Genomic DNA, 7,129 nt, shown 5'->3' with positions numbered 1-7,129 from the left:
TTGTGAAAGTGGTGCGGCAGTCAAAGATAGTGTGTAGAAAACAGCTAGGGTAGTGCAAAAGTTACGGAGTAAAAGTGTTGTCCTGGCATGTTCCTAATGAGATCAAAAGGTAGTGCAGTCGAGGTCAAGGGAGCGAAGATGAAGAAATGGTGGAGTACAGTTGAATGATGTGTATGTAGAAGATAGGAGCGGTCGGATGGAGCTGACGATTGCGAAACGATAGTCTCCTGTATTAGTGTAGAGAAAAAGGCCTGTTCAGTATTTCTGAGAGAGTCTACTCAGTCTACTGTTCCTGTCAAGTCTGTGTCGGTTCCTGTAAAGTCTGTGTCAGATGTCTTTACAACGTTCGTGTCAGCTATGTGTCCCCGTCGTGGTTTCTCCGGAGTCGAGGAGTCTTCCCTGTGGAGCTCCCCTTTCGTCTTGTGCACCCAAGGCCTGTATCTATGAGTGTGAACGTCGCTAGTGTTTTGTGATCTACTCGATTTCTACCTGAGTGGACCTCATCCGTCTTCCTGTTTCCGTTACGCAGGGTTTCGTGCACGGTGCTTGGTCGTCTGAGGTGTGTGTCTGATGATGTTGACTGTACCGACTTTGTATGTGGTTGTATAGATGGTTTTCGTTCGGAATGTCCGCGGTTACTTTCCAACGGATAATGGCCGTTATGTTTCTCTTTTGGACTGCTAAACGATATGGATGTGTCATTTTGATGTACCGAAAAAGTGGTTTATAGAGAACACAAGTTTTATAAAACTTGTTGTCTAAGAAATATTTTGGATATAGTTGGGGATGGGATGTCTGTGGGGGGGAGGGGGGGGGGGGGAGTGTATTAATGGTTTATAGTTTTGTGGGGTTTTTCAATACTTCCATGGTTTATGGTTTTGTGGTATCCTTCATTCTTTATGTTCATTTTTCATTGTGATATCATTATCGTTATGTTCATTTCATTCATGTTTTTTAATTTTACACGGGTTTGAGTTACAGCCTGTGGTTATTTTTGTGAGGCGTGGGGCTGCTGAAGTCTCCGTTGTTTGGTGTTGGGGGGGTTTTTTTTTTTTTGCCCGATTGGAATAAATGGGGGGCCCTCTATATGGAGGATACCCTCGAAATAAAAAAAAAAAAAAGTATCTTTTCTTATCAAGCTTATATTCGATAACGTCCTCCCATTGGGGGAAATCGAATAATTAAACTGATTTTTGAAAGGGGGTGAAAGGCCCGGGGCGTGTATCCGAGTGCAACCGGTGGCGTGATCGGCGCCTCACCACGGGTGACCGGGATTGCAGTACTTTTCGGGAATGGCCCACCACTATTTTAAAGAAAACCAAAAACAGTTGAAATGTGAAATATCCACCTTTTGCGTTGAGGAGCAGCGGTATAGTGCTCTACAAACGCTACACACACAACACACCGCCCCCCCCCCCCTCCCACGAGCCTAAGACTGGCCAGACCCGACCACATTTAAAAAATAAAAAAAAAAAAAAAAAAAAAACCAACCCCAAAAACCCAAATGAAAAAAAAACACCAAAAAAAAAACACATGGCCTCAAGATTTCAGTCATTGACGGATTCGTTGCTAAACAACGCGATTTTGCGAAGACATGAGTAGCAGGGCAGGCCACCGTTGAAGAATGTAAAGCAAGCAAAGCCAAGCAATGGTTCATCTGAAAAAGATAGTTGCCACCATGGTAGGGACGATCACAGGTAGAGGTAGGAGCGACGAATGAAAACCGGACCCGTTTTGCCGTCGCCCGTTCGCACGGCGAAATGCGCTGTGCGGCCGGCGACGTGGAGGGCCAAGAGTAAAAATTTGCCCCAACGAACGCACGCCGAGGGAAACCCGTCACTCGAGGAAGACCTTTGGGATAAGTAGAAAAGGGTCGAACCGGCAAAAGGGCATCGCTTCTCGGCCTTTTGGCTAAGAGCACAGTGTAGTATCTGTCTTTATCAGCGTAATATCTGATTACGTCCTACATTTGGGGGACATCGATATTAAACTGATGTTGAAATAGGGGGTGAGGTTGACGTGGGCTTGGCTCAGCCCTCACCACGGGTTGACCCGGTATTGCAGGTCTTCCGGAATGGCCCAACCCTGTTCTAAAAAAACCCAAAAACAGTGTGAAATATCCAGCCTTTGCGTTGAGGAGCGCGCGGTATATGTGCTATTACACACCCGCACACATAAACTACACACCGCACCCACCTCACCTCCAACGAGCATAGCTTGGCCAGACCCGCACCATTTAAAAAAAAAAAAAAAAAAAAAAAAAAAAAAAGAAAAAAAAAAAAAAAAAACAACCAACCCCAAAAAAACCAAAGGAAAAAAAAACACAAAAAAAAATCCACACATGGCCTCCAAAAATTTCATTCATTTGACGGAATCGTTGCTAAAACGCGAGTTTCGAAGACATGGCACGTCGCAAGCCTACGCTTTTGAAGCAAGGTTAAAGCAAAGCCAAGCAAGGGGTCCTCTGAAAAGAGGTTAGTGCCACCATGGTGGGACGCGCACAGGTAGGAGGTAAGAGCGACGAATGAATGAAAAGACCGTTTGCCGTCGCTTCGAGTGGCGAAATGCGCTAGCTCGCGGCGACGCGGAGGCCAAGGAGTAAAATTTTGCCCAACGAAACGCACGCCGAGAGGAAACGTGTGCAACGGAGGACTGGAGGACGACCTTTGGGCTATAGTAAACAAAGGGTTCGACGAGCCGGCAAAAGGCACCAACTCTGCGGCCTTTTGTAGATCAAAGATCCGTATATGGTCACTCGGGATGTGACATTTGGGAATTCTGTGGTGGATATTATGTGAGTACTTGTTTATTGTATTTGTGTTATTTTTTCGTAGTCGTCATGGATTACTGCAGAGGAAGATTTATGGATGAAGATGGTTCGGGCTTCTTGTGTGTTTGTTTTCTCGGGATGGTATGGGTTCTATTAAAGTGCTCCCTAAAGAAAGAATTCTCTGGTGGTGGAAGAACTTATCATCTCGAGATTATGTAGGTGTTATCGTGCATAGTGATCATTTGTCATATTGGAAATGGATTAGCCGGTTTAATAGCAGAGATTTGAAAAAAAGGTATATTGTTGAAGACGTGTGACGTTTTCCTTTACATTGCTGTGTTGTGCATCAGTGAACGGTGTGTGAGGTGGACTCCCGCTGTGTGCGAATAATATTTCGGTCAATTGGCGATCCTGTTGATTTTTGAACCCTTTTTTTTTAATGTGAGTTTTGTTTGTGCGTTCAGGATGGGTGCCCGTGGTATCATTATTCCCTCCGAATGTCTACCAGGGATGTATCTCTCCTTGGACCGGTCGTGCGGTCTCTTAGTGTTAGTGTACAAGTGAAACAGTACGAAAACAAGATACCTACTGGAGGCAGAAATACCTGGGCCTTGACTTTCTGATTGTGCCTGCGGTGGTCGTCCGCCGAAACACCATTTCTATTGTCAAGGGAACGAGCGACGGTTCTGTATCCTAGCCTTTGTGGCGGTCTTGAGCCTGTCTACTGACCGGGCCGAGGGTCCAGAGTCGCGGATATTATGGGATGCTAGGTGGTTAGTACAGAAGAAATGGTGGAAGACACAGTCCCCCCTGAGGGACCACTATGTAGAAGAGCTGGTGCGTACCGGACATTGGAGGGAAAGAAGAAAGTGAAAAATGTGCTGAAACACAAATTAGTACCATTACTAGGAGATGAAACAAAAAAAGAAAAGTCCTAGCTGTCAAGGAAGTTGTGCCCTATGGAGGCGTCCAATGGGTGAAGATCGTGTACAGACTTGTTGTCAGCCGCTTCTCTGTCGATTTTAACTGTGAGTCGCAGTCTAGTGGGTTTTTTTTTTTTGTCCGTTTCCCTAGTCCAGCCCCGCACTGTCGTCTGTGCAAACCAAGCCTGTTATCTATGGAGTGTGAACAGTCTAGTGTTTTTGTCTACTCGCCGTTCCCCCTGTGGAGCCTCATCAGTCTTCTGTGTCTGTCAAGCCAGTTTGTTAACGCCCATGGGTCGCGTGCACGTGCTTCGTCTGAGTGTTATGGCTGATGATGTTGATGTTACCACTTGGTATTGTGTATAAGGGTGTTTCGTTTCGGATGTCCGCGGGTTACTTGCGCAACGGATAATGGCCGTTATGTGTAAACACTGACTTGCCAAACGATATGGATTGTATTTTGATGTACGAAAAAGTGGTTTATAGAGAACACAAAAGTTTATAAAACTGTCCGTCTAGAGAAAACAATTGGATATAGTTGGGGATGGGCGCTGTGGGGAGGGGGGGGGGGGAGTGTATTTTAGCTGGGAGTGAATTATAGTTTTGTTCTTGTCAGTTTCATACTTCAATGGTTTGCTGGTTTTGTGGGTCCTTCATTCTTTATGTTTCATTTTCATTGTGTATATCATCATCGGTTCATGTTCAATTTCATTCATGGTTTTTAATTTACACGGGTTGAGTTACAGCCTGTGGTTGTTTTGTGAGCGCGTGGGGCTGCCTGAAGTCTCCGTTGTTTGGTGTTGTTTTTCCCGATTGGAATAAATGGGGGGCCTTCCTATTTGAGGATACCCCCGCCTCCCCCCGCCCTTTCCCCTAAAAAAAAAAATTCCCTGGTCGGATCTGTTTATGGCAGCTTACTTATTATTGTGATTATTCCTCCATTTGGGGGACATCGATATTAAACTGATTTTTGAAAAGGGAAACGTGAGGTGCCCGGGGCGTTGCTCCGCCATCACCCTTTCCGGGTTCGACCGGTGGGATTTGCAGATGTTACTTCCCGGTTGGTAGTGGCCCTTGCACTATTTTAAATCGCTCCAAAACAGCTTGAAATATCCCCCCCTTTGCGTTGACAGAGCGCCGGGTATAATGTGCTCTTACACCCCTCCCAACACCACCCCCCCAACCCCCTCCCTTCCCACGAGCCTAGCTTTTCGGCCAGACCCGCACATTTAAAAAAAAAAAAAAAAAAAAAAAAATTTTTTCACCCAAAAAACTCAAATGAAAAAAAAAAACACACCAAAAAAAAAAACACATGGCCTCCAATGGTATTTTAATTCATGTGACGGATCGGGTGCATAAATGTACGCGATGTTTCGAAGACATGACGTCGCAGGCCCGTTTTGAAGGTAAAGCAAAAGCAAAGTGCTCAAGCATATGGGGTTCATCTGGAAAGGAGTAGTGCCACCATGGGAGGGACGCGCAGCTTGGGGAGGTTCAGAGCGAGGTCGAAATGAAACGGTGCAGCAGGACCGTTGCCGTCGCAGGCGAAATGCGCTGCGCGCGGCCGACGGTGGAGGTCAACGAGTAAAAGTTGCCCACCGAAACGCACGCGAAGAGGGGAAACCTGTCACTCGAGGAAGACCTGGGGGAGGTATAGTAAAAAAGAGGGTCGGATGAACCGGCAAATAGGAAATCGATCTCTTCTGCGGCCTTTTGTGTTAAGATCAAAGTACTGTTAGTATCTGTTCGAGCTTATCAGCCTATATAATTGATACGGTCCTCCATTGGGGGGACATCAAGAGCTATAAGCTGTGGGTTTTGGACGGGCTGGATTAAGGGAGGTGAGGGGAGTTGCCCGGGGTGGGGCGGCCTCCGCCACTCACACGCACGGGCTTGTGACGTCTTCGGTATGACAGTAGTAGTTCCGGGATATGGCCCAGCCACTGTTTTAAAGAATGTCCAAAGCAACTAGTGTGAGTGAATGAGTCCCAGCCTTTGCGTTTGGAGCGAGCGAGGGGTATAATGGGCTCTTACACACCCTACACAACCCACCAAACACACCCCACCCCCCCCTTACCCCTGGTCCCTTTCCCACGAGGCTTGCTAGCTGTGGAGACCTCATAACCATCTTCTGTGTTGGCTAAATCGGTATCGCATGCACTGAACTCGACTGAGTGTGTATCTGAAAAATATTGATGTGTCGCTTGGTATGGGAACAAACTAGGGTGTTCGTTCGGATGTGGCCACTGGTTTCTTGGTTTTCGTTGCCCTGAGGAGGGGCGATGTTTCTTCGTGAACTTGTTCAACGATACAGTCGTGTTCAGGTTGTACAGAACAGTTGTTTTTTTAGAGCCCAACCAGTCGTTAGCTGGCCCCGTCTGGAAATAAAGTTAATGTAGTGGGGTCAGGTGGGAGGGGCGCATCTGGTATCTGGAGTGTTTTATAGTTCGATTAATGAAGGGACGTTTTCATTCTTCACTTGAAAAATTTTTTGTGTATACGCTCATTATCGTCCATGTTCGTATCATTCAGGGTTTTAGTTTGACACAGTGCAGACTTGACGCCGTTAATGGTATTTGTGGTGCGAGGAAAGTTATCCTTAAGTTTCCGAAGTAGCATTAAAGGGTTTGAACTACGGAATAAAATGGGAGCCAGCTCTCGAGGGGTTTTCGAAATATGGTTCAAAATTTCAGTAATATGTTTTATCAGCTAATATTCTGATACGTCCTCCATTGGGGGACTCGAAAGTAACTGATTTGTTGAAAGGGAGGTGAGGTGACCGGGGGACGGCTCCGCCCTCCCCACGGTTGACCCGGTATTGGTCAGTACTTCCGGGAATGGCCCACCACTATTTTAAAGAAACCAAAAAACAGCTGAAGATCCAGCCTTTTTCTGCGTTGAGACAGCGCGGTATCTGTGCTCTTACACACCTACACACACAAGGTAACCCCCCCCCTCCCTTCACACGAGCCTAGCTGTGGCCAGACGACGCGCATTTTATAAAAAAAAAAAAAAAAAAAAAACCAAACCCCAAAACCCAAATGAAAAAACACACCAAAAAAAAACCACAGTAGTGGCCTCCAAAAGGATGCATTCATTGACGGAAGATAGTTGCTAAAACGCGATGTTTCGAAGACATGACGTCGTCAGAGCCACGTTTGAAAGAAGGTTAAAGCCAAGCCACGCAATGGGTTCTCTGAAAAGAGTAGGAGCCACCAAGGTAGGGACTGCAGTCGGTCAGGTAGAGGTGTCAGACGGAACGAATGAACCGACCGTTTGCCGTTTCCCGGAGAGACCCTCCGCGCTGCGCGCGGCGACGTCTGGAGGCCAAGAGTAAAAATTTGCCCAACGAACTCGCACGACGAGGAGGAAAACCTTGTCACTCGAGGAAGACCTTTGGGATATAGTAAAAAAGGGTTTCGAACCGGCAAAAGGC

At 46.6% G+C, this 7,129-nt stretch overlaps 1 non-coding gene across 1 annotated transcript; it reads left to right on the top strand.

Moving 5' to 3' along the window:
* The first annotated feature begins 1,891 nt into the window (after positions 1-1,891).
* LOC121390986 lies at positions 1,892-2,088 on the top strand. The gene has a single exon (XR_005960328.1). It is a non-coding gene; the product is annotated as a U2 spliceosomal RNA (small nuclear RNA).
* Positions 2,089-7,129: the final 5,041 nt, after the last annotated feature.

Source organism: Gigantopelta aegis, unplaced genomic scaffold (assembly GCF_016097555.1).
Source record: "Gigantopelta aegis isolate Gae_Host unplaced genomic scaffold, Gae_host_genome ctg11299_pilon_pilon, whole genome shotgun sequence".
Taxonomy (NCBI): domain Eukaryota; kingdom Metazoa; phylum Mollusca; class Gastropoda; order Neomphalida; family Peltospiridae; genus Gigantopelta; species Gigantopelta aegis.
The sequence above is the reverse complement of the archived record's forward strand: the minus strand, read 5'-3'. Positions and strand labels throughout refer to the sequence as shown.